The sequence below is a fragment of the Eschrichtius robustus genome, chromosome 7, assembly GCF_028021215.1.
Source record: "Eschrichtius robustus isolate mEscRob2 chromosome 7, mEscRob2.pri, whole genome shotgun sequence".
Taxonomy (NCBI): domain Eukaryota; kingdom Metazoa; phylum Chordata; class Mammalia; order Artiodactyla; family Eschrichtiidae; genus Eschrichtius; species Eschrichtius robustus.
The window spans coordinates 100,128,769-100,156,724 of record NC_090830.1 but is presented as its reverse complement, the minus strand read 5'-3'; the positions used below and the strand labels follow the sequence as shown (position 1 = coordinate 100,156,724).

General features: G+C 38.7%; 1 protein-coding gene across 12 annotated transcripts in view; it reads left to right on the top strand.

Annotated features, from left to right (window-relative positions):
• SGMS1 (sphingomyelin synthase 1) overlaps positions 1-27,956 on the top strand; it is a 302,362-nt gene that overhangs the window by 133,778 nt on the left and 140,628 nt on the right. For 10 of the 12 annotated variants that reach the window (XM_068548131.1, XM_068548128.1, XM_068548123.1 and 7 more), the window contains 2 exons: positions 15,480-15,519; positions 22,621-22,764. The exons of 1 other annotated variant lie outside the window; for it this stretch is intronic. The gene's annotated coding sequence lies outside the window, so the exon portion shown is untranslated. The remainder of the gene's footprint in view (positions 1-15,479; positions 15,520-22,620; positions 22,765-27,956) is intronic. One more of the 12 variants, XM_068548129.1, reaches the window with a different exon arrangement.

Genomic DNA, 27,956 nt, shown 5'->3' with positions numbered 1-27,956 from the left:
TGTGGCTCACGGGCCTAGTTGCTCCGTGGCATGTGGGATCTTCCCAGACCAGGGCTCGAACCCATGTCCCCTGCATTGGCAGGTGGATTCTCAACCACTGCGCCACCAGGGAAGCCCTGATGGGTTTTTTAAAATAACATTTAGAAAAATGAATGATACAATTACTTCTACTCACTGTTTCTGTAAAGTAGAATCATTTGGCCCTGTTTTCTGCTAATGTCTGTACTTTTTCCTTTAAAGCATTCATATCAAGTGATGAGTAGAGAACCTTAATTTAAGCCCCCTATTTTGAGGAGTTTAAAGGTTCCAAGAATTTTTTTTTTAATTGCCTGCATATATGTGCCTTGCTTTGCTAATTTACATGTGTAGCTATTTAGCTCAGAACATTTAAGGACAAAAGCAACAGGATAAGAGCAACAGATTGCAACCAAGATTATTCTTTTTTTCTGAATAAATGGGATTGCTTAACTTGGTAGGTAACGTGTCCCACTTGTCTTTGTTGCATGGATCTGACTGTATTTTTTTTTTAATTGGGGTATAGTTGCTTCATAATGTTGTGTTAATTTATGCTGTACAGCAAAGTGAATCAGCTATATATACACACATATCCCCTCCTTTCTGGATTTCCTTTCCATTTAGGTCACCACACAGCACCAAGCAGAGTTCCCCATGCTATACAGCAGGTTCTCGTTAGTTATCTATTTTATACATAGTACTGTATATATGTCAATCCCAATCTCCCACTTCATCCCAACCCCCCCTTTTCCCCCCTTGGTGTCCATACGTTTGTTTTCTACGTCTGTGTCTCTATTTCTGCTTTGCAGATAAGTTCATCTGTACCATTTTTCTAGATTCTACATATATGCGTTACTATACAATATTTGTTTTTCTCTTTCTGACTTACTTCACTCTGTATGACACAGCAACATGTAAAAGAATGAAATTAGAACACTCCATAACACCATACACAAAAATAAACTCAAAATGGATTAAAGACCTAAATGTAAGACTGGACACTGTAAAACTTAGAGGAAAACATAGGAAGAACACTCTTTGACATAAACCACAGCAAGATCTTTTTTGACCCACCTCCTAGAGTAATGAAAATAAAAGCAAAAATAAACAAATGGGACCTAATTAAATTTAAAAGCTTTTGCACAGCAAAGGAAACCATAAACAATACGAAAAGACAACCCTCAGAATGGGAGAAAATATTTGCAGACAAAGCAACTGACAAGGGATTAATCTCCAAAATATACAAATAGCTCATGCAGCTCAGTATCAAGATCTGACTGTGCCATTATAAAAATGAATTACTTTTAAGATGGCGGAGTAGAAGGACGTGCTCTCACTCCCTGTTGCGAGAGCACCAGAATCACAACTGGCTGCTGGACAATCATTGACAGGAAGACCCTGGACTTCACCAAGGAGGATACCCCACGTCCAAGGACAGAGGAGAAGCCACAGTGAGACGGTAGGAGGGGCGCAATCAGAGTACAATCAAATCCCATAACTGCTGGGTGGGTGACTCACAGACTGGCGAACACTTATACCACAGAAGTCCACCCACTGGAGTGAAGGTTCTGAGCCCCACGTCAGGCTTCCCAACCTGGGGGTCCGGCAACAGGAGGAGGAATTCCTAGAGAATCAGACTTTGAAGCCTAGTGGGAATTGATTGCAGGACTTCAACAGGACTGGGGGAAACAGAGACCCCACTCTTGGAGGGCACACACAAAGTAGTGTGCGCATCGGGACCCAGGGGAAGGAGCAGTGACCCTGGGGGAGACTGAACCAGACCTACCTGCTGGTGTTGGGGGGTCTCCTGCAGAGGTGGGGGGTGGCTCTGTTTCACCGTGGGGACAAGGACACTGGCAGCGGAGGTTCTGGGAAGTGCTCCTTGGCGTGAGCCCTCCCAGAGTCTGCCATTAACCCCACCAAAGAGCCCAGGTAGGCTCCAGTGTTGGGTTGCCTCAGGCAAAACAACCAACAGGGAGGGAACCCAGCCCCACCCATCAACAGTCAAGTGGATTAAAGTTTTACTGAGCTCTGACCGCCACAGCAACAGTCAGCTCTACCCACCACCAGAGCCTCCCATCAAGCCTCTTAGATAGCCTCAACCACCAGAGGGCAGACAACAGAAGCAAGAAAAACTACAATCCTGCAGCCTGTGGACCAAAAACCACAGTTACAGAAAGATAGACAAGATGAAAAGGCAGAGGGCTATGTACCAGATGAAGGAACAAGAAAAAACCCCAGAAAAACAACTAAATGAAGTGGAGATAGGCAACCTTCCAGAAAAAGAATTCAGAATAATGATAGTGAAGATGATCCAGGACCTCGGAATAAGAATGGAGGCAAAGATTGAGAAGATGCAAGAAGTGATTAACAAAGACCTAGAAGAATTAAAGAACAAACAAACAGAGATGACCAATACAATAACTGAAATGAAAACTACACTAGAAGGAATCAATAGCAGAATAACTGAGGCAGAAGAACGGATAAGTGACCTGGAAGACAGAATGGTGGAATTCACTGCTGCGGAACAGACTAAAGAAAAAAGAATGAAAAGAAATGAAGACAGCCTAAGAGACCTCTGGGACAACATTAAACGCAACAACATTCGCATTATAGGGGTCCCAGAAGGAGAAGAGAGAGAGAAAGGACCAGAGAAAATATTTGAAGAGATTATAGTCGAAAACGTCCCTAACATGGGAAAGGAAATAGCCACCCAAGTCCAGGAAGCGCAGAGAGTCCCATACAGGATAAACCCAAGGAGAAACACGCGCAGACACATAGTAATCAAAGTGGCAAAAATTAAAGACAAAGAAAAATTATTGAAAGCAGCAAGGGAAAAATGACAAATAACATACAAGGGAACTCCCATAAGGTTAACAGCTGATTTCTCAGCAGAAACTCTGCAAGCCAGAAGGGAGTGGCATGATATACTTAAAGTGATGAAAGGGAAGAACCTACAACCAAGATTACTCTACCCGGCAAGGATCTCATTTAGATTTGATGGAGAAATCAAAAGCTTTACAGACAAGCAAAAGCTAAGAGAATTCAGCACCACCAAACCAGCTCTACAACAAATGCTAAAGGAACTTCTCTAAGTGGGAAACACAAGAGAAGAAAAGGACCTACAAAAACAAACCCAAAACAATTAAGAAAATGGTCATAGGAACATACATATCGATAATTACCTTAAACGTGAATGGATTAAATGCCCCAACCAAAAGACATAGACTGGCTGAATGGATACAAAAACAAGACCCATATATATGCTGTCTACAAGAGACCCACTTCAGACCTAGGGACACATACAGACTGAAAGTGAGGGGATGGAAAAAGATATTCCATGCAAATGGAAATCAAAAGAAAGCTGGAGTAGCTATACTCATATCGGATAAAATAGACTTTAAAGTAAAGAATGTTACAAGAGACAAGGAAGGACACTACATAATGATCCAGGGATCAATCCAAGGAGAAGATATAACAATTATAAATATATATGCACCCAACATAGGAGCACCTCAATACATAAGGCAACTGCTAACAGCTATAAAAGAGGAAATTGACATTAACACAATCATAGTGGGGGACTTTAACACCTCACTTACCCCAATGGACAGATCATCCAAAATGAAAATAAATAAGGAAACAGAAGCTTTAAATGACACAATAGACCAGATAGATTTAATTGATATATATATAGGACATTCCATCCAAAAACAGCAGATTACACGTTCTTCTCAAGTGCGCACGGAACATTCTCCAGGATAGATCACATCTTGGGTCACAAATCAAGCCTCAGTAAATTTAAGAAAATTGAAATCATATCAAGCATCTTTTCTGACCACAACGCTATGAGATTAGAAATGAATTACAGGGAAAAAAACGTAAAAAAGACAAACACATGGAAGCTAAACAACACGTTACTAAATAACCAAGAGATCACCGAAGAAATCAAAGAGGAAATAAAAAAATACCTAGAGAAAAATGACAATGAAAACACGACGACCCAAAACCTATGGGATGCAGCAAAAGCAGTTCTAAGAGGGAAGATTATAGCTATACAAGCCTACCTAAAGAAACAAGAAAAATCTCAAGTAAACAATCTAACCGTACACCTAAAGGAACTAGAGAAAGAAGAACAAACAAAACCCAAAGTTAGCAGAAGGAAAGAAATCATAAAGATCAGAGCAGAAATAAATGAAATAGAAACAAAGAAAACAATAGCAAAGATCAATAAAAGTAAAAGCTGGTTCTTTGAGAAGATAAACAAAATTGATAAGCCATTAGCCAGACTCATCAAGAAAAAGAGGGAGAGGGCTCAAATCAATAAAATCAGAAATGAAAAAGGAGAAGTTACAACAGACACTGCAGAAATACAAAGCATCCTAAGAGACTACTACAAGCAACTTTATGCCAATAAAATGGACAACCTGGAAGAAATGGACAAATTTTTAGAAAAGTATAACCTTCCAAGACTAAACCAGGAAGAAACAGAAAATATGAACAGACCAATCACAAGTAATGAAATTGAAACTGTGATTGAAATTCTTCCAACAAACAAAAGTCCAGGACCAGATGGCTTCACAGGTGAATTCTATCAAACATTTAGAGAAGAGCTAACACCTATCCTTCTCAAACTCTTCCAAAAAATTGGAGAGGAAGGAACACTCCCAAACTCATTCTATGAGGCCAGCATCACCCTGATACCAAAACCAGACAAACATACTACAAAAAAAGAAAATTACAGACCAATATCATGGATGAATATAGATGCAAAAATCCTCAACAAAATACTAGCAAACAGAATCCAACAACACATTAAAAGGATCATACACCACGATCAAGTGGGATTTATCCCAGGGATGCAAGGATTCTTCAATATACGCAAATCAAGCAATGTGATACACCATATTAACAAACTGAAGAATAAAAACCATATGATCATCTCAATAGATGCAGAAAAAGCTTTTGACAAAATTCAACACCCATTTCTGATAAAAACTCTCCAGAAAGTGGGCACAGAGGGAACCTACCTCAACGTAATAAAGGCCATATATGACAAACCCACAGCAAACATCATTCTCAATGGTGAAAAACTGAAAGCATTTCCTCTAAGATCAGGAACGAGACAAGGATGTCCACTCTCACCACTATTATTCAACATAGTTCTGGAAGTCCTAGCCACGGCAATCAGAGAAGAAAAAGAAATAAAAGGAATACAAATTGGAAAAGAAGAAGTAAAACTGTCACTGTTTGCGGATGACATGATACTATACATAGAGAATCCTAAAACTGCCACCAGAAAACTGCTAGAGCTAATGAATGAATATGGTAAAGTTGCAGGATACAAAATTAATGCACAGAAATCTCTTGCATTCCTATACACTAATGATGAAAAATCTGAAAGAGAAATTATGGAAACACTCCCATTTACCATTGCAACAAAAAGAATAAAATACCTAGGAATAAACCTCCCTAGGGAGACAAAAGACCTGTATGCAGAAAACTAGAAGACACTGATGAAAGAAATTAAGGATGATACCAACAGATGGAGAGATATACCATGTTCTTGGATTGGAAGAATCAACATTGTGAAAATGAGTATACTACCCAAAGCAATCTACAGATTCAATGCAATCCCTATCAAATTACCAATGGCATTTTTTACGGAGCTAGAACAAATCATATTAAAATTTGTATGGAGACACAAAAGACCCCGAATAGCCAAAGCCGTCTTGAGGGAAAAAAATGGAGCTGGAAGAATCAGACTCCCTGACTTCAGACTATACTACAAAGCTACAGTAATCAAGACAATATGGTACTGGCACAAAAACAGAAACATAGATCAATGGAACAAGATAGAAAGCCCAGAGATTAACCCACGCACCTATGGTCAACTAATCTATGGCAAAGGAGGCAAAGATATACAATCGAGAAAAAAAAGTCTCTTCAATAAGTGGTGCTGGGAAAACTGGACAGCTACATGGAAAAGAATGAAATTAGAATACTCCTTAGCACCATACACAAAAATAAACTGAAAATGGATTAGAGACCTAAATATAAGACTGGACACTGTAAAACTCTTAGAGGAAAACCTAGGAAGAACACTCTTTGACATAAATCACAGCAAGATCTTTTTTGATCCACCTCCTAGAGTAATGGAAATAAAAACAAAAATAAACAAATGGGACCTAATGAAACTTCAAAGCTTTTGTACAGCAAAGGAAACCATAAACAAGACGAAAAGACAACCCTCAGAATGGGAGAAAATATTTGCAAACGAATCAACGGACAAAGGATTAATCTCCAAAATATATAAACAGCTCATTCAGCTCAATATTAAAGAAACAAACACCTCAATCCAAAAATGGGCAGGAGACCTAAATAGACATTTCTCCAAAGAAGACATACAGACGGCCACGAAGCACATGAAAAGATGCTCAACATCACTAATTATTAGAGAAATGCAAATCAAAACTACAATGAGGTATCACCTCACTCCGGTTAGAATGGGCATCATCAGAAAATCTACAAACAACAAATGCTGGAGAGGGTGTGGAGAAAAGGGAACCCTCTTGCACTCTTGGTGGGAATGTAAATTGATACAGCCACTATGGAGAACAATATGGAGGTTCCTTAAAAAACAAAAAATAGAATTACCATATGACCCAGCAATCGCACTACTGGGCATATACCCAGAGAAAACCGTAATTCAAAAAGACACATGCACCCGAATGTTCATTGCAGCACTATTTACAATAGCCAAGTCATGGAAGCAACCTAAATGCCCATCAACAGACGAATGGATAAAGAAGAAGTGGTACATATATACAATGGAATATTACTCAGCCATAAAAAGGAACGAAATTGAGCCATTTGTTGAGAAGTGGATGGATCTAGAGACTGTCATACAGAGTGAAGTAAGTCAGAAAGAGAAAAACAAATATCGTATATTAATGCATGTATGTGGAACCTAGAAAAATGGTACAGATGAGCTGGTTTGCAGGGCAGAAGTTGAGACACAGATGAAGAGAATGGACATATGGACACCAAGGGGGGAAAACTGCGGTGGGGTGGGGATGGTGGTGTGCTGAATTGGGCGATTGGGATTGACCATGTATACACTGATGTGTATAAAATTGATGCCTAATAAGAACCTGTGGTATAAAACAACAAACAAACAAAACAACTAATACTAAACTTTCATTGGGTTATTTGTATGGAAATACGTTAATATACATGTTTCAGACATTACATGAAATTTCTAAAAATCTTATATTTGTATTTGTATGGAAATATGTATGGAAATATATTAATATAAATGTTTCAGACATTACATGAAATTTCTAAAAATCTTATATGTTCTGGTATAATGTTATAAGTAATAATCCTAGTTATTACTTTAAAATGTATATCGCAGAAATAACTAATTTTCTTGTCTACTGCATTATTATGAACTTTCATCAAATCTTTAACTGTGGTCATTTTTAAGTCTTTTGTCATTTACAGACAGTTCTGGGTGTACTCTGATGCTTTTGCAAATATGTTCCTATGAAAGACTTTCATCTTCAAGAAATTCATGGAAAAGACTCTGACAAGTACAGGTTTCTGGTAACTGACTGTACTGCTGAACTGAATGAATAAGCATTTTCAGAACTCTAATGAAAAACTGATGAACTCATAGAAGTGCTAACAAAAGATCAAGATGGAAAAAAAAATCAATTACATGGGACTGAGTGAACTGATGAGGATGAGTATAATTTTTGTGACTTTCTGTCTGAATTAAAAAAAAAAAAATCCCACAAGGACTCAGAGGCAAAGAATATACAAATCAATTTTGCACTGCAAAGTAAAGGATCTGTTACAGTGGAGGATTACTGGACTGAATGTCAATATTATGACATAGTATGAGTGTGTTTCATGTTTGGTAATTGCAATCATTGTTGCTTTTGTTGTGGTCATCCATGTACAGTGCTTGGTGTCAGTTTATCTATATCTTGTAAAAATAAAATACAGTATGTGTGTGTGGAAAAAAAAAATAAATTACTTTTAAAAACCCGTGGGAAAAAAAAAAAAGATCTGACTGTATTTTTAGTTGTGCTTTTCTCTCTCACACACACACACACACACACACACGCACACCACTGTTTTCTATGTGGATTTACTTGGATTTTATTTACGTTGTATCCATTAAGAAGTGGATGCATGATATACATCTACGGCATTGGGCTTCAAGGCTTGCTACCCACTGATGTACATAAAAGGCCAAGAATGTAACTTGCTTTACTGGTGAAATTGCTGTGATGTCACTGCCATTTGTTTGCCACTGAATTGCAAAGATCTGGCTCCCAAATAGCACAGACCAGTCATTCATAGCCTGATAGGTTATACTGTGACCAGTTGCTGTGAGTGATAGAAACTCTTTTCTAGGTGTTTGTAACAGAGCGATTTTTAAAATGGATCATCATTGCTAAAGAGTAATTTTCAAAAAGTTAAAAAGTATTGCCTGTAGGTATAAAATGAACGTATATCATAGTTTTTGTTCAACTTAGGGAATTAAAGGAGAATTTGAAGAAATGGAAAAAAAGGAATGCTATAATGAATTTATTAATAGATAACAAAATTGATTTAAAAAGAGCAATAAAACGTAACGTTTGGATTATCTTTCCTTCCAGGCAGATCAAATTTTATTTGCATTCCTATGGATAAGAATTATTTGGAACTACTGTCTGTTTTATAGAGTTGTAAAATAATAGTCGGTCAAAGGTGCGTAGCCCTATTGACTCAGAAGATCCCCAGAAGGCCCTCTGGGTGATGTCAGGCACTCACTGAAGGGACAGACAGACACCTAGGACTCTCTTTTGTCCATTTCAAAGTCTTGGACAATTTTTCCTGACATTATTAAAAAAATACTTTTCCAGCAATTTCATTCTTTGAATACTTATAGTTTCAGACTCTGAGATTAATGCTCTTCTAATTTGTTCAAAACTGAGTGACAAGAATATTTAAAATGGGTATTTGGATTTCCAATGTCTTGTTCTGTTACCATTCCTCCTCCAAGCCCCACTCCACCCAAGTAGAGTATTGAAAATATTACGGTTAAGGTGGTAGCACCATCTGATCTAAGTATTTCCTCTAATGACCAATCAAATAACACTCTCTGCTTCTTACTTTCTTTAAGGGAGAGGTAGGGCATTGTAGTATCATTTTATATTTTAAATGAAAAATAGAGCAATTGGAAACAATATGTAAAATTCTAATATTCTGTGTACAAATGGGATAGCCTGGGAAGTGACACATTTTAAGAGTCTTTACAGGAAAATTTGTAGTTCCAATTATGAATTTAATAGATGAAAATTCATCATGTGACAGCCCAGGTAATACAGAATGTTTTCCACCACTGCTCAGAAACTGTGCCCAGAAGTAGAATCCTCCTTGGTCTGAAAGGGATGTGTTGATATGCCAGAGGCTGCCTGTACTATTATAAACCATAGGAGAGGATTTATAGACCTTCTCATAAATTGACCTTATTTTATAGGTGAGAAACCTGAAGTCTAGAAGAAAGAGGATGTTGAAAAAAATTTGACCTCAGATTTCTTACTAAGTGATATGAACTGTTCACTTCCTAAATTAGTCTAAAAATGGGTGCTTTAATTCTAGTTAAGCATGTCAATAGTAGGTCTTCACATAAAAATTTAATTTAGGTTACTTTCATAGGCTCTGTCTTTCAGTAATTTTTAGGTTGCAAAAACCAGGTTAGTTTCACTCAAGAAAAGGTAGAGGGGTGAAGGTGGAGATCAGCATGTAGCTCTCCTGAGAATCCCAGATTAGGAAGTGGTTCAGGTTCAGCTCTCACTTTCTATGGCAGACTTGGCTCATGACACTTACCCTGACCCTGAGTGTGCCTCTTGACCTTTTACCCCAATATCTAACTGGCAATTTCCTTTAGAGTTTCTTAATTCCAGTTTTTGAGGCAGAGAATCTTGATTGGCTGGCCCCAACTTTTTAGCCAATAAACGCAAGTCGAAGGCTCCTGGCCCGCCTATGAATGGCTGCATTTTGGTCAGATGTTTCTCCAGGTCCAGTCAGCTATGGCTGTGTGTGGGGACTTGTATCAGGTGATACAGAAGATGGCAGTTGAAAAGTAGCTGAGCCTGGGTGTGGTAGAATCCCCCCAGAAATAGGAGTGGGTGAACTGACACTGTGATATGTCTTCTGCAAATTCAATTTTAGTAAATTAGTTGATTCTCAGTTAAAAAAACGTTTCTCATAATCTCCCTTGGAACTGGATTTAATGTTTTAATCTGTTTCTATATTGGAGTACATTTGGGATTTCTTTTTAGTTCATCTTATATTCTTATTAGCCAGCTAAATTTTGCCTTTTTTAGGAACACAAAAGACAGTTTTTGTGACTTGCAAAGTTTATTATGGTAGCTTGGTTTGACAATTCATGCTGAATTTTCTTTTGAAGCTCTAATGTTACTTCAAAGTATTTAAAAAGGAAATTAGAAAATTCTCATTGTTGTGAGTTCCTTTAATTTCCATGAAATATTTATTCTCAGTATCTGAGAAGAATCCAGAATCAAAAGGCAAGGCATTTGGATTCATTTTTAAAGTAGTTCTTACATTGCTGACCTGTATATACTGTATGTTTGGGATATGGCATAACTTATATTTATGAGACTTTCTGACTAGTTAGGGAGATAGTGTGACTGTTTCAGCGGGAGACTGCTTGGACAATGATAGATGACATGTGGTTTAGATAATTTTTTAAAAGGCGTTATAGTTTTTGATCCTATTTTACTTGAAACTTTTTTTGACAGTGACGTAAGACTGTGTAAAGATGGTTTTACTGGAAGGTAAATTATAATAAAATACTATGTGGACGTAATTACCAATCCAGAATTTATTGGTGTGCATATAATATTTTGAGAAAAAAGTTCTTAAGTCAAAAAAGAGCATGTGGACAATTCCTTCATTATTGCAAATAAGCTTATTTCCATTGTTCTTACTAAGCCCCGTGACAGACATGGGCTAACAGTGTGGGAGCAGGGTAGGCGAAGGACATTATAGGGAATTGCAGGGGCAAACATTTAGCAATGACTAAATCTTTCGAGGGTGTGTAGTAATCCAGTTTTGATAATAATGACTAAGTGAGAAAAGTAAGGGTGGCTGAACTGAGGGCTTGATTTGATATAATTGGTAACAGAGAAACATGATAGGGTTTTGTTGGGTGCTCACCAGTGTTTGTCTAGGTACTGAGAGCATTATACTGGGCTGGCCAAAAAGTTCGCTCGGGTTTTTTCTGTAACATCTTACGGAACACTGGTCAAGTGTGGCTTGTGCCCTCAAGGAGCTGTACAGTAAGAATGTACTGTAGCGAAGGGGAGAATAAGACTTCCCTGGAGTGTGGTTGAACGTGTTCTCCCTGGTGAAGAACACTGGTCCCAGCTGCTAGCAGAAGGAAACCTTGCAGTATCTCCAGCAGGCGACTGCGACTTTCAGTCGCCATAAACTAGACAGGATGCCTGGGGATTTGCAACTGTAGTTGTCTTCTTCTTCTTCTTTTGTTTTTTTAATTATCATCTATGACTTTTTAATATAAATTTATTTATTTATTTATTTTTGGCTGCATTGGTTCTTCGTTGCTGCACGCGGGCTTTCTCTAGTTGTGGCGAGCGGGGGCTGCTCTTCGTTGTGGTGCGCGGGCTTCTCACTGCAGTGGCTTCTCTTGTTGCGGAGCACGGGCTCTAGGCGCGCGGGCTCAGTAGTTGTGGCACGCGTGCTCAGTAATTGTGGCTCACGGGCTCTAGAGTGCAGTGTCAGTAGTTGTGGCGCACGGGCCTAGTTGCTCCGCAGCATGTGGGATCCTTCCGGACCAGGGCTCGAACCCGTGTCCCCTGCATTGGCAGGCGGATTCTTAACCACTGTGCCACGAGGGAGGTCCCGCAACTGTAGTCTTAAGACAGTAAAGGTTCTTCTCCAAGCCAAGCCAAGAAAGAAAGAAAAGGTTCTATTAAACTGTGTTTACTGAGAGTTAAATATTAGAGGAAGAAAGCCCTAACTTTGTACTTTGGATTTTGAACTCTTTTAAAGTAAGATTTAATTTGCATAGCACTCTGTTTATGAATGAGAATGAGGACACTTTCAGTGGTTTTTCCTATTCTTATAAAGTATAATTTTAATAGGAAATTTAATAAAAATAGGAAAATATAATTAAGTTGATCACGTGCTGTTATTGGTCTCACTATAGTATTCAAGTATAATTACACACCGTTTTCCCCCTGAGAAGTAGCAACTGAATTATAATAATTCAGTTTGGGACAGGGCTGCCAAGAAATGAAGCATGCCTGCTGCCCTTTCTGTGTCTTATGTCTATGAGCCACCTAGCAAGATGAACCACTGCCCTCCCTGACCTAAGAGGGAGTCATAAGCCTTGAAAGGACTGGCCCTCCTGCAAATACAAGCTTGTAGAGTAGGAGTTTGCCATGCTTTAGAGAATGTTGTGAACTTGAGTCTTTTCCTTCCTCAGCATTGCTTCTGAGGCTCATTCCTTTTTACTTTGAATCTTCTCCTACTTCAGTGTAGTTTTTCTTGGGAGGAAGTCAGCAGTAGTAAAAACACAGGAGTTTGGGTATTGCTATACCAGCATTATTGTGAATAAGGGAAGGGTACCTTACTCTGTCCCCACTCCCCCCAATATTCTTCTGAATGTCACTGGGTTAATGTCTACAAAGATTCTTGCCTTACTATACTTAGTCTTAATTGAAAGTTTAAAGCCACGGCCATCTAAGTGTAATTTGGATACTTTTTTTCCTGCTTTACTGTGCAAGGTGAGCATAGTTAACTCTCTTACTCACTAGTCCCAGAAAGAATTCACATGGTATGTTCACAGCATGTGTCCACTGTAAAATCAAGCCTGCAGCTTTTACTGTGCTTTCCCTGTGCTAGAGCTGGTATAAAGACAATCACCAGAGAGCTCTCAGCTGCTTTAGCAGTTATCTAATCCATAAAAAGAGTCCATCCAGACCTATTTTTATTTCCTGTCCTCAAGCCACTGGCTAACAAGAAACTTCTCCCCATCTCACAGAAGGAAGGCATGTTGATATCCTTTGCTCAGGACATATCAAAAACAATTGGAAACTGGAGAATAGTGAAAGAATCACTAAATGATTTGGAATTGAAAAGCAGATTTGGTTGCTGTCATGTTTAAGCCAGAACTGTCCTGTGTTTTTGGCATTCGACACACTTGATTTGGGACCTTTTCCTACTTCCTCGCGTTGAAATCTTGGACAAGTTTTTGACCTTGGACAATTCTCTGACCTTGGACAAGTTATATAACCTGTTTGGGCCCAATGTCTGCATTTGATAAATTGGTGATCCTAACCTTTCCCTGCTTGCAAGGTTCTTACAGGATTAAATGTGAAGACATTTCATCATGTCTGACAATCATAGTTATTGACATTGACATATTATTTTGTATTTATCAGTGAGGATGCAAGAAGGCCTTATCACATAGTCTTATAACAACTTTTTTTAGATATTTTATTTCCTCTCCCTCTCAAGTAGCAGATTAGAAGCTTCCCTTTTTGAAGAGTGTTCTCATTTTGGCCCCCGCTTTTTGAATGTACTTATGATAGAATTAGATATTCATGCAGGTGTGGTGTATCGTTTGAAGGTGACATTATCATAGGTTCCTCAATAATTTTTGGTGGTAATTTGCCTTCTGTATCTGTGACTTTCTCTGAGGGACATCATGTTCTTTGGATTTCCACCCTTGCAGTGAGAAAGCATTCAAAGTGGATAAAACAAGTTAACATGTCAGAAATTTACACCTTGTGAAATTTAAGGATTTCTTTTGAAATTTCTCCTTTGAGGTACAGAAAGATGAGTAGGCCTAGTTTACATGTAACAGAACCATTCAACGTTTTGGTAATTCAGAAGAAAGACTTGCTGGAATTTGAATTACTTGGTTCTTTTCTTATAATGATTCATGGACAGAGACAATACAATGTATTCTGTATCCAATTACAATGGCTTCTTTTCTGTGAACATTTTCCTTTTTGTTTTTGGTATCCAGCCCTGCATACAGGCTGTAAAGAGGAACAGCTTTGCGTCGCCTACTAACTATTTAACTTTGTGCACTATACTTTGCTTTGAGACTTAATATCCTTATCTGTCTACAGGCAGATAAGATATGCTGTCTTCAGAGCAATCGGAAAATCAAATGAGATGATGCGTCAGTAACTTGGTCTAGCTTGTTAGACTAGTAGTAGACTAAACATACTTGTTTGGTAATTATCTTTATTTTATAGGTGTTCTTATACCTATAGAAAGGAGGTCCAAACTCCCTTGTCCCCCTCCCCTCTTCCCTCTGCTCCTGCGTCTCACATCTCACTTCCAACCGTACATACCTCCTGGACAATAGGAAGAAAGGCCCTTTCCCTGCTATTTATATCATAAAACACCTTCTGTTTCCTACGGTCTCTGGAGACCCTGCAGGTTGACTTCAGACAACCATGCAACCAGTCAAAACATCTTCCGCAGACACATCAGCATCTTTCTGAAATAATATCTTCTTGCAGTCTGTGACTACTTGCTTCTCTCTTGCATTTTATTTTGGTCCAGATGCAGAGATTCTTAGACTCTCAGACAGATCCTTGATCCAATAGGCAAAACTAGTGTGTGGTATTCAAAGTCATGGCAGTGGTGACCTTTGGGGAGAGTGGTGGTTACACGTATGTGTTCACTTTAGGAAAATTAAGCCACTCAAGATTTCTGTATGTATAAAATACATTAATACAAATGTTTATTAATTTTTTAAAAGGGTACTTTTTTGCCTCTTTCTTCAGGTACCGTAGTTCACATGTATATTCACATATATATTTTCGAAGGGCTATATTTAATTTTTAGTTGAGAAAGTCTTTTGTGAAATTCAATGAGGAAGCATTTCTAAGCTTTTAAGATGAGGTGGGTTAAAGTCTATTTATAAGCTCTTTGATTGTAAACATATTTATATGGTGTGTAATTTATCACAGGATACTGAATATAAACATGTTGCTACCATTTTTACTCCTTTTTTGCTTAATTCTTATGTTTTGAAAACATGCCTTCATGCTTCTTTATCTTTCTCTGTATTGCCAGTTAGCGGTTATTTAGCTGAATGGTGAGAAGATAATTTATAAAATATATGATTCTAGAACTCGTGATACCGTTAGTTACACTTGGAATGCAATTTTTTATTGGCATTGACTTTACATGCTTGCTTCTGCATGGCTTTGCTTTGTAAAGCTTACTCTGAGTACCATGACAGCCAGAAATTAGCTGGGAAGTGGGAAAGAACAATTTTTGCTATGGCTAGGGAACAAGAATTAAATAATAGTTACCTTGGATTTTAAGGTTTTTTTTCTTATAAGCAGCTCATGACCAGAAGAATGCAGTTTAATTTACTTACTATTTTCTTCTAGATTGGAAGGAAGACTGATAAAGAGAAATAACAGGATTCAGGTAAATGGAATTAATTTCTTTATGTACCTTTTATGTTAAGTTTACATTTTTCGTGTTTTCCCATGAGAAGAACAAAACAATTTTTGTGGTCAACTTGAATATATAAGGAATGTTTTGGGGATATAGATGTAATAGTCAAGTACATACTTACACCATTTAATTAATCTAGTTACACATGTATATTTAATAATCACATTTATATAAAACAATATTACAATTAATACTTTTTTCCTACTTCAGAATAATTTTCTTCCAACTCTTTACATACATATTTGATGTCAGTGTCTTCATTATTAGAGTCACATTTTTGAAGCATCCAGTACCATTTGCCAAGCATGTTGTCATTTTAGCTGTTTGTGATACAGCACTTTTGGAATTCATGTATGGTGCTATAATTGGAAATTGTATTCCAAGCCACAAGAAAGTATTTGCATAATGTTAGAACAGTCGCTATTTTCACTTTTTCTGTGTAGATGAACATAGGAGATCTCCACTGTGTAACAGTTTGTACATTTGCCTTGTTAAATATTCTTTCCTTCCTTTCTTCCTTCCTCCCTCCCTTCCTTCCATCCATTTATTCAGTTATTTATTTGGAGATAATTGCATGTACATTGTTTTAAATTAAACTAGTGGGCTTTCCTGGTGGCGCAGTGGTTGAGAATCTGCCTGCCCATTCAGGGGACGCGGGTTCGAGCCCTGGTCTGGGAAGATCCCACATGCCACGGAGCGGCTAGGCCCGTGAGCCACAATTACTGAGCCTGTGCGTCTGGAGCCTGTGCTCCGCAACAAGAGAGGCCGCGATAATGAGAGGCCAGCGCACCGCGATGGAGAGTGGCCCCCACTTGCCACAACTGGAGAAAGCCCTCACGCAGAAACGAAGACCCAACACAGCCAGAAATAAATAAATAAATAAAACAAACAAACAAACAAAAAAAGTAAAAAAAAAAAAAACACATAAATTAAACTAGTACTGTAGTAGCCGTTCCCTGTTCTTCTTATACTCCCATTACTCCTTTACCCAAAGATGGTACTTTTCAACTCTTTTAGTTATATTTTCTGATATCCACCTACCTATTTCTAAATAGCCCACTGTGTGCATTTCTTGATTTCTTTTAAAATTTTAGACATACACATTGATTTCCCGCTGAGGATTTACCTCTCATACACAACTCTTAACCCTCAGTACACATCTACTCTTCCTGTCTCTTGCAGTCATGTTACAGTCTGTGGTTGAATACATATTTAATGTTTGCTTTATTATGACTATATTTTGTTTATGACTGAGCTTTGTGAGACTTATGTTAAAATGTCTCAGGCCATTCTGCTTTCTAGTTGGTTGTATGTGAACTATTTTATTTCTCTGGAAAATGTTTGACTCTTTTCTTTATCCCCAGAATTCTGAACTTTCATACTGGAACATATGTCTTATGGCTTGTTGATGTTCATGGTCCTTTCAATTCAGAAACTCATGTCCTCTAATTTGGAAATTTTTCTTATACTATTTCTTTGATAATTTTCCTTTTCCTCCACCCTTTTCTCTGTTTTCTGTCTGTTTGTTAGTTGGATATTTAGACCTATTGGTTTGATTCTCTAATTTTTTAATGTCTATTTCTTAGCTATTTTCTCACTTTCTGTGTTTTTCTTTTTTTCTGAGAGGTTTTCTCAGTATTTTTTTGAACTTCTAATTGCTATCAGCATATTTTTAATTTCAAATTTAATTTTTTATTGGCCTCTGAATATTTCTTTAAAAAAATGGGATCCTGTTCTTATTTCATGGATACAGTATTTTCTCTTTTCCCTTGAGAATATGAATTGAATTATTTTGCAGGTTTTGTCTGCTGTTTGAACTTTTCTTTTTCCTCTGTTTCCCCTTTTTATCAACTTGTTTTGTCCCCTGATTTTAATTTATTTTGTTTTTAAAGATTTTTGGGGGGCTTCCCTGGTGGCGCAGTGGTTAAGAATACACCTGCTGGGCTTCCCTGGTGGTGCAGTGGTTGAGAATCCGCCTGCCAATGCAGGGGACACGGGTTCGAGCCCTGGTCTGGGAAGATCCCACATGCCACGGAGCAACTAAGCCCATGAGCCACAACTACTGAGCCTGTGCGTCTGGAGCCTGTGCTCCACAACAAGAGAGGCCGTGATAGTGAGAGGCCCGCGCACCGCGATGAAGAGTGGCCCCCGTTTGCCGCAACTAGAGAAAGCCCTTGCACAGAAACGAAGACCCAACACAGCCAAAAATAAATAAATAAATAAATAAATAAATTTAAAAAAAAATAAAAGAAAAGATGACTACTATCTAAAATAAAAAGAATACACCTGCCAATGCAGGGGACGCGGGTTCAATCCCTGGTCTGGGAAGATCCCACATGCCACGGAGCACCTAAGCCCGTGCGCCACAGCTACTGAGCCTGCGCTGTAGAGCCCGTGAGCCACAACTACTGAGCCCGCGAGCCACAGCTACTGAAGCCTGTGAGCCTAGAGCCCGTGCTCCGCAACAAGAGAAGCCACTGCAGTGAGAAGCCCGTGCACCGCAATGAAGAGTAGTCCCTGCTCGCCGCAACTAGAGAAGGCCCGAGCACAGCAACGAAGACCCAACGCAGCCAAAAATAAATAAATCAATAAATAAATTTATAAAAAAAATTTTTTTTGATGAGGACCATTTTTAAAGTCTTTATTGAATTTGTTACAATATTGCTTCTGTTTTATGTTTTGGTTTTTTGGCTGTGAGGCAGGTGGGATCTTAGCTCCCGGACCAGGGATCGAACCCACAACCCCTACGTTGTAAGGTGAAATCTTAACCACTCGACCGCCTTGGAAGTCCCTTGGCCCCTGATTTTAATGTTAGAGGTTTTTCTCAAATTAATAGTGAGACTTTAGTTGTCTGTCCATATTTGGGAGTGAGACTATAAAAAGTAGACTGGAAATTTGTTTACCTAGTGGACTTCACTATAGGCTTTTTGGACAGGAACCGGGACGTGTGAGTTGCTGTCTCCAAGACATCAGAATCTGCAAATCTTTTTTCTTGGATCTTTCAGTTTCTCCAAAACGGAATCCTCTGTTTATGTTTTTGTGGGGTAAAAGCTGGCCTGTGAGGATTTGCGGGAGCCATGTTGGGGGTGGGGGCCAGACGTCTCACCATCCAAGCCTGTAATGCTGACTTCTTGATGCCTCTATTTCAAGCTTATCTGATGTCTCTGAGTCTGAAGTCTTGCTGTATCGTTTTCTCCAGAGAGTAAACTGCTTCCTCTTATGGAAGTAAGGATGGTTGGGCTGGCTCTACTAGTTGGGGAGAAGATCTGGAGTTCTAACTGCCTTTTTGGTTGTTGTTTAAATCCACACAAATGTATTACCTTACAGTTCTGTAGGTCAGAAGTCTGACATGGGTCTTACTGGGCTTAAGTCAGGGTTGTCTGCGGGGCTGCCTTCCTTCCTAGAGGAGAATCCACTCCCTTGCTTTTCCCAGCTGCTTGGCTCTCGGCCCCCCTCCTCCCTTTTAAAGGGGCAACAGCAGGTCAAATACATCTCATGTTGCATTTCTTCGACCTCCTCTCTGCTTACCTCTTTCACTTTTAAGGACCCTTATGATTACATTGAATCTGTCTAGATAATCCAGGATAATCTCCTTAATTTTTTTACTGTGGTGAAAAACACAATATAAAATTTACCATCTTAACCTTTTAAGTGTATAATATAGCAGTGTTAACTATATTCACATTGTTATGCAGCAGGTCTCTGAAACTTTTTCTTCTTGCAAAACTGAAACTATACCCACTGGACAACTCTCCTTTTTCCCCTGCCCCAGCCTCTGATAAACACTGTTCTATTTTCTAAGAGTTTGACTACTTCAGATGCCTCATATAAGTAGAATCTTATCGTATTTACTTTTGTGATTGGCTTATTTTACTTAGTGTAATGTCCTCAATCAAGGTTCATCCATGTTGTAGCATATGACAGGATTTCCTTTTTTTTTTTTAAAGAGTAAATAATATTCCATTATATGTATATACCACATCTTCTTTATCCATTCATCTGTTGATGGACATTTAGGTTGCTTTCACCTCTTGGCTATTGTGAATAATGCTGCAATGAAGATGGTTGTGCAAATACCTCTTTGAGATCCGGCTTTCAATTCTGGGCGAGGGGTAATACACCCAGAAGTGGGATTGTTGGATCATGGGGTAGTTCCATGGAGTGACTGCACCATTTTACATTCCCACCAACAGTGCACAAGGGTTCCCTTTTCTCCACGCCAACACTTGTTTTGGTTTTTGAGAGTGGTCATCCTCACAGCTGTGAGATGGTGTCTCATTTGGTTTTGATTTTCATTTCCTTGATGATTAATGATGTTGAGGATACTTTCATATGCTTGTTGACCATCTGTACATCTTCTTTGGAGAAGTGTCTATTCAAGTTTTTTAACTGGGTTATTTGGTTTTTGGTGTTGAGTTGTAGAAATTCTTTATATATTCTGGATATTAATCCCTTATATTATGTATAGTTTGCAAATATTTTCTTCTATTTCATAGGTTGCCTTTTCACTCTGATTGTTTCCTTTGCTGCACAGAAGTTCTAAAATTTGATATGGTCTCATTTGTCTATTTTTAAAGCTTTTGTTGCCTACGCTTTTGGTGTCATAGCCAAGAAATCATTGCCAAATCAAGTGTCATGAAGCTTTCCCCCTATGTTTTCTTCTAGGAGGTTTATAGTTTTAGGTCTTACATTTAGGTTTTTAATCCATTTTGAGTTAATTTTTATATATGGTATAAGGTAAGGGTCTAACTGCGTTTTGTACAGACTTTAGTCAGTCTCCCTCTTCTCAGCTCCTTACTGTCTTCTCCCAGGAACCAGAAGCTGCATGTTCTGAGCCTTTCTGGAGCATTCAGCTGGATTTTTGTTTGCTTCTCAGGCAGTGAGGTTCCAGCCTGTTCTGCTCTGCTCTACTCTGCTCAGCAGTCATCTCTGCCTTCAGCTTCCAAAATGCCATTGATGTCTGTTGTCTTCACTAATATACTTTTCTGTTCTTTTTGTCCTTATGGATTTATATCTTTTGTCCTCTTTGCTATAATTTTAATGGGGTTGAGAAGGAAGTAGAGATAAACAGGCCTATTCCATTGGGCATCCATAATCCCGAAATCCATATTGCTTTTTAAAGTGATATTTAAAAGACTTTTAAAAACTGATACCTCACATTTGCTATTGTTAGATCCTACCTCTGAAAATAATTGTTCAATCTATTTCTTTGCTTCTTTTTGTTAACCAGTTTCTGTCAAGGGACCTATAAGCGTCCAAAGCTAGCATTAATTAAAGTTATTTTCCCAAACATTATTTTATTATTCAAAACAAATAGATTTTTGTTTGTAATATAAGACTTAGTGAGGTCTTGAATATAAGGTGACACCCTATTTCCTGAGTTATACTTTTTTTAGGTGGGCGGAACCCTTGATTTATCTTTAGGTATATGCATTGTATGTTGGTATCATCAGAAGATGATATTCTTTTATATAAATATATTTTACTCTGAAGCTTTTAAAAAAAATTAATTAATTAATTAATATTTGGCTGTGTTGGGTCTTCATTGCTGCGCGCAGGCTTTCTCTAGTTGTGGCAAGCAGGAGCTACTCTTCGTTGTGGTGCGCGGGCTTCTCATTGCAGTGGCTTCTCTTGTTGTGGAGCACGGGCTCTAGGCGCACGGGCTTCAGTAGTCGTGGCATGCAGGCTCAGTAGTTGTGGCTCGTGGGCTCAGTAGTTGTGGCTCGCAGGCTCTAGAGCGCAGGCTCAGTAGTCGTGGCGCATGGGCTTAGTTGCTCCACGGCATGTGGGATCTTCCCAGACCAGGGCTTGAACCTGTGTCCCTTGCATTGGCAGGCAGATTCTTAACCACTGCACCACCAGGGAAGCCCACTCTGAAGCTTTAATTGAACACTTTTAAGCTAATGTAATGGCAAGAGAGTCCTTTTTGTTTGTTTTTAGTTAGTTTGTGACAGTGGCTTTCTATTGACTGTATTTGATTATTTACAAGGTTAGTGCTATTTCTTACAGATAGGATAAAGATTGGTTAAAATGGGAGATTGCTTGGTATGGCTAGGTCCTTAGGGACTATCAAGAGTAGTTTTTTGTTCCAAGAATTGTTTCTTCACAAAGTTTAGCCTGTTAGTTGTCTTAAGATAGGAACCCAGTTTGGTCCATGCAAATCCCTAGGATTTTTATCCTGGGGTCCCGGGATGGGCTTCAAAGAGTTGAAGAGCCTCCTAAAATTTGAGTGGTAGTAGAATAGGCTTAGATATCATCAGATATTCAATGATGAGGGGCTTGTGTGATCCTGAAAATAGTTGAAAACCCACTTCTAATAGATTATTATAAAGAAAAAAAAATAGAATGTTACTGATTAAAAGAAACACTATCAAAATGAAATGCCACCTTGCTAGATGCCATTAGATTCCACATTCTTTCACATATAAGTACAAATGACCATAAATAGGGACTAAATGAACAACTTTCTTTGTTCTTTGTCACATGCAAAACATTATCTCTATCTTCCTGGTTATGCACACACCCATTTACACACATATAACTATGAAAGGTATCATTCATGAGGGTAATGTTTTAGCCTAGAGAAATGACCACCTTTTTTTTATCAGTCAACTTGTAAAGAGGGTAACTTAGGAGTTATCCTTTGTTTTCATAGTGAAACTGCTATACTTTATTTGTGAACATCAGTTATTTGTTGACAGTTAAAGATAGTAGATAAATATATAAAAGGAGAGATACCTCTATGTGATAGAGGGTTACAGACTTTTGTTTTCAGTTAAGAAAAGATGGGATAAGTTTATGTTATGTATATTTTATGACAATTTTTATTAAAAGATTGAGGAAAGAAAGAAAGAGAGGAAAAAGAAAAAAGAAAAAAAGATGGGGGTGAGAAAAGATGGGGTGGGAGGTGGGGAAGGTCAGTTGTGAATTTTTGTTTCCAGTCTAATACTTGAAAACTTAAATGCTTTTCTTTGTAGTGAGGTGTCCTGGATTGATAAGGTCTCTTTCAATGTAGGAATCTCATGATTCCATTTTCAGAGTGGTTAAGCTTAAATTGCTCTTCTATTCTAGGTACACCATTGAGTTCTTTGGGATGCACGAAAGTGTCTGGCTGGGAAGCTTATGAAATAGAAGACAAGACCCTGCCTCAGGAAGCGTACATGAGAATAATTTTAAAGGAAGCCAGCGATAAATGCAAAACAGTAGCTGTTGGAGGTATGTCATGACTTAGAGCTTGGATTGAACCTGGTGTGGCACACTCTGTACTAAGTCAAGTTGAGCCATTCTCTGGGAACCTTCTTAGAGCAGAACCTCACCCTCTGGCCTCAAATACACTAGTGGCTGTTGTTCTCTGAACTTGACTGTGTAATGGGATGTCACTCTTAACTCTTTCTTAAGCAACTCTGACTCAGCCCCTCTAGAGTCCTTCCTATTGCCTGGCAGACAATAAAGATGACAGTAAAAAGGCAACATTTGACTATGGACAAATGAAAGCAATGGTAAATTTCTAGCCGGATGCCTCACTGACTTCTCTTCTGGGAATGGGGCAGTCAGTATCAAAGCTCGATGAATGTGTGTCCTTTGAATCAGCTGTTACTTACTGGCTTTTCTCTACCCTGTTTGATATCAAGGCCATATCTGAGTCTGACTGGGTAGTGGCTGCATCTGATTCACTGGTTCCCTGTTAGTCATTGAATTTGACCTGCTTGTCTCCTTGACCCCTCAAGTTACAGTGTTAAGTGGTTATTTCATTTTCTTGCTTAGAGCGATAATTCTTTACTCCTCAACCAACTTTATCATCAAGGTCCGGGTAATGCATTATTTCACATCCTTCGACCTTCAGCGATGTCTGGCTTTTGATGCACTGGCTCCTTTTTTATGGCATAGCCTATGTCATGTTGTGTGTCATCTTGATCCTTTAGGGGTTCTTTTTCCCAATCTACCAATATAGAACACTTTAAATATACCCTGTGCCAAGTAGTTTATATCTTCGATCATCATACCATCATGAGAACATTAAACAAGTCCCACTTTCTTTTTTTTTTTTTTTCATAATTCATGAGACTATGGCCTCATTAAGACCTTTAGTCTCCTTAATCCAGAGTCTCCAACATACATCAGTTACCCTGTGCAATTTTTTTTTTTAATTAATTAATTAATTTATTTATTTTTGGCTGTGTTGGGTCTTCGTTTCTGTGCAAGGGCTTTCTCTAGTTGCGGCGAGCGGGGGCCACTCTTCATCGCAGTGCGCGGGCCTCTCACTGTCGCGGCCTCTCTTGCTGCGGAGCACAAGCTCCAGACGCGCAGGCTCAGTAGTTGTGGCTCACGGGCCCAATTGCTCTGTGGCATGTGGGATCCTCCCAGACCAGGGCTCGAACCCGTGTCCCCTGCATTAGCAGGCGATTCTCAACCACTGCGCCACCAGGGAAGCCCAAGTCCCACCTTCTAGATGAGAATGCTGAGGTTCCAGGTGGTTAAATGACTGGCCTACTATTTCTCAGAGAGTAAAGGGCGGAAATGGGATTTATAGCATTTAATTAGCATATTAAAATCAAGTATTTTCTAATTTTATAATTTTACTGAGAGTATATTATCGGTATGTGACATTATTGAAATATGCCCTCTTTCTAACATACGCTCTGATGTCTTTGTTGATACATTCTGAATTGATTATGAAGCCAGTATAGGAAGTATGAGTGGACTTTGATGTTTCTGATACAATCCTGTTGTGTCTGTGACATTTGCACCAGTACCCAGATCCTTTCAATATAGTTAGTGAAGATGATAAAGACAAGGAATGATGAGATTTTGCTAGAAATCTTCTCATGTAGTTCACAAACTTGTTTCAGAGCCTGAATCCTTTAAAACGTAGGACATCTATTCAAGTGCTTAGTCTTGGCTCAGGTGATCACTTTCAGTATGTATAGCCGGGAAGTTTCCCTGAAGGATGTGAGTTTTAAGTTTAAGTGAGTTTAAGAATACATTGTATCCACTTTTTTTTTGTCCCCAATAGTGGGCAACATGAGTTGAAAATCTGTGTATTTAGACTTCTGAAATATTTTTATTAAATTAGCAGAGGCTATATATACTGATAAGTATTCTAAATCCTCACTAAAATCCTGGGAGGTTGGTGTGGTAACCTTCTTTGAAAGATGAATAACCTGAGGCTTGTGACATTATGAAACTTGCCCAAGCCCGTGCAGTTAGAGAATGGTAGAGCCAGAACTTGAACCTAGATTTGTCTGATTTCCCGGACTGCGCTTTGAACAGTTACGCTGCCTCACTGATTACACGGTGGTGACATTTAGATTGCAAATGTGGCCAAGGATTTCTTCCTGCTTTACATTAATACAAAGGCAGTCTTAAAGCAAACAGTTAAATAGGCCTCACCCTCACAGAAGCAAAGGCTTCTAGATAGCCTGGTGTAGTCACTGATGGGGTTGCATCCAAACAGTGACAATTCTGTTATGATGGACTGAGAACTGGGAGGTGTGCCTCCCCGGCTGTGTGTCCTTCCCCACACTGAGCCTAGTACTCTGCCGCGAGCAGTTAGGCTTGGCTCACCTGAGCAGTTGATGAGCAGCTGTTCCTTCCAAAGCAGTTGTGGCTGGAGTTTGGCTACAGAATCACACAGCTCTTGCATTTGTATATGAGTCTCAAAATTTATGAAATATACAAACCTTAGAACTTCAGGTATATTGTACCAATTTTACTAAAAGTAAAATTTCTTTTTGTTTTTAAATTTGCTTTTTTCCTAATTCTAAACAGAAAATTTGATGAGCATTAACAAGTTCAAACAACAAAATACAAACCACCACTCAGAGGTAGCTGCTGGTAATATTTTGGTGTGGATGCTGCCAGTTTTTTTTCTTACGACTACGTATACCTTGTAAAAAGTACAAAATTAGAATTATGGTGTTCTAGATCTGTTTTTACTCAGTATAACTTAAGCGTTTTCCCCCTGTTTTTAAGTTTTCTTTTACAACATGCTAAAAAGTGGCTACAAAGTGTTCCATGTGGGTAATAACATAAGTTATTCCATCTTATTATTAGGTAGACCTAATCCTCATTCAATTCAGTTAGTACCTCTCCAGATTAGGCCACAGTGGTAGGACAGAAGTATTAAAATAAACAAGAACTCCATAATTGCCACTAGTTTTTATATATCTTGTAAAATAACTAATGAGGGTTAAGATATGATGAGAAAACCCAGATCACTTCCTCTGTCACATTATACAGTGAACCTGACTTGTAAATTTCCCAGTACAAATGCATGAAGGGAGTACTGGAAATTCCCTTTTGACTTGTAAATTTTGAAACGTCCTTTTTCTTTCATTGAGGTAACCCATCTATGACAAGTAACTTCAGTTTTCCCATGGTTAGAAGAAACTTCTCAAATTCTTATTTGCGGATAGCTTGGCCCTAATAGTTCCATAATGTACTTGATGCTTCATGTACTAGTTAACTAAGCAATTCTTCCCCTCTTTTTTTTCGCAAGGAGCCCCAGGCCTCACGAGTGATGCTGTTTTACAATCTCTTAGAAACATCCACCATGCGGTACAAATGTGGCTTCTCCTGAACTGGAGAGTTCTGTGCTCCTAGGGGGTCAGAGTTCTCAAATGGTGTTTACAGCTGAGATGGGTCAACATTTAATAGACGCATTCTACTTAGGCTGATACGAAGCCGGGACTATAATGTATTGTTCCTTTTTATTCTTCTCTAAAGGCATCACTATTAAGTTAAATTATCATCATTATCATTATATCATCATCCTCACCAGGCCAGTGCTTTTCAGACGTGGTTCCTCATTGCCCTTGAAATTCCAACATACCTGGGAGTGGGTTACGGGTGAGGGAGGAGGGCAAGGCCTTTGACCACCTTCTTGTCTCATCAACCAACAGCTCTGCTTTTATATGTTTTATATAGTGAACTTCCACAGAGTTTTGTTTAAAGAAAGTTTTGTTTACTTCCTTAAGGAAGTAAAGACTGAGAATCACTGTGGCGTAGTGAACCTACAGGAGGATGAAAAAGAGAAGGAAAATAGATGTTTGCACAGCATTACTTCCAGTGTTCATTATGCCTGTAATTCTCCTGCAGGGACACAATCCCTCTTGGGTTTGGTACTTAACCATAGGCACTCCAGTTGGAATTCCCATAGACTGACCTGCTTTTAGGGCAGTGGTTTCCTTAGAGGTGCCTCAGAAGTTCTAATGTTAGGAGAGGTGGAGTGATAGCCTTACAGTCATTGGTGGTAGAAAGTAACTTTTGGTGATGGGGTCAGTGAATGGTACTAAGTATACCCCTGCAGGGTTAGCCCTGGGAGACTGGTCTCTATGTTCTGGTTGATGTGGGTAGTATGAGGGCATTCTTGCCATCAGAGTGATGTGGTGCGTGATATTGAGTCTGACAGCCTGTGAAGTGTTCTTTATCTATTTCTAGATTCTTTTAGAACATTTTGGGTGGGCTGTCTTAAATTGAAGATTGATATTAATGAATCACAGAACTGACCCCTCTTGAATCAGGTACTTTAGCTATGTTTGTGCCACAACTCAGTGGATTAAGTAAAGAATTTCCCTAAAGACCAGCTTGGTAATATTTTTTAAATAAAATTTTGCTCCTTTTCAATTTTTTCTTTATTGAGATATATTAAGTATACTTATTTTATGCTGATAATTCCAGTATTTGAAGTCTTTTCAGATCTGATTTCATTTGCCTGTTTCTGTTGGTGCTCGTTCATAGTATCGTATTTCCTTGTGTTTACGACTTATTGGCTGAACTCATGTTCCTTGCAGTTTTTATCTGTGTGAGTTCTTTAGGGTCAAGATGAAAGATAGGTTTTCCCAGGGAGTATTTATATTTGCTTCTGCCAGGTACCTGTAGGTACCATCAATCTAGACAGTCTTTAAATTAAATTCTCTGCTTGAGCTTTCTTGAAGTGTACAGTATGAATTTAGACCACAAAACCACAAGAGTACTAGTTGTTGGCTGTGAATTCTCAAGGGAGATTTTCCGCCCAGACCACTGCCATGCCTCACCTCACCCCCCAGAAAGGTGCTGGGGATAAAAAGCAGTTTCTCTTCTCTTTTGATGGAGCAAGTTTACTTCTCATTCATTGCCCATATCCTGAGGGTATAGTTCTGTAAAGTTCCAATTTTATGCCGGGAGCTCTTAAACTCACCAGCTTGAGGAGTCCTGGTTTTATCTACTCTCTTGCTCCACGTAATCGTTATAATAAGTTCAAGGTGACCAGGGTTCTGGTTTTATTGCTTTCTTACTTCCCAGCTTTCCTACTTTTACTGTCTCTTACTTTATTGTCACCTCACTGGTACATTTAAAAAGATGTTATATTTTCTTCTTTATTTTTATTTGGGAGAGTAGTTTAAGATATCTGTTGTGTCATTCTGCAT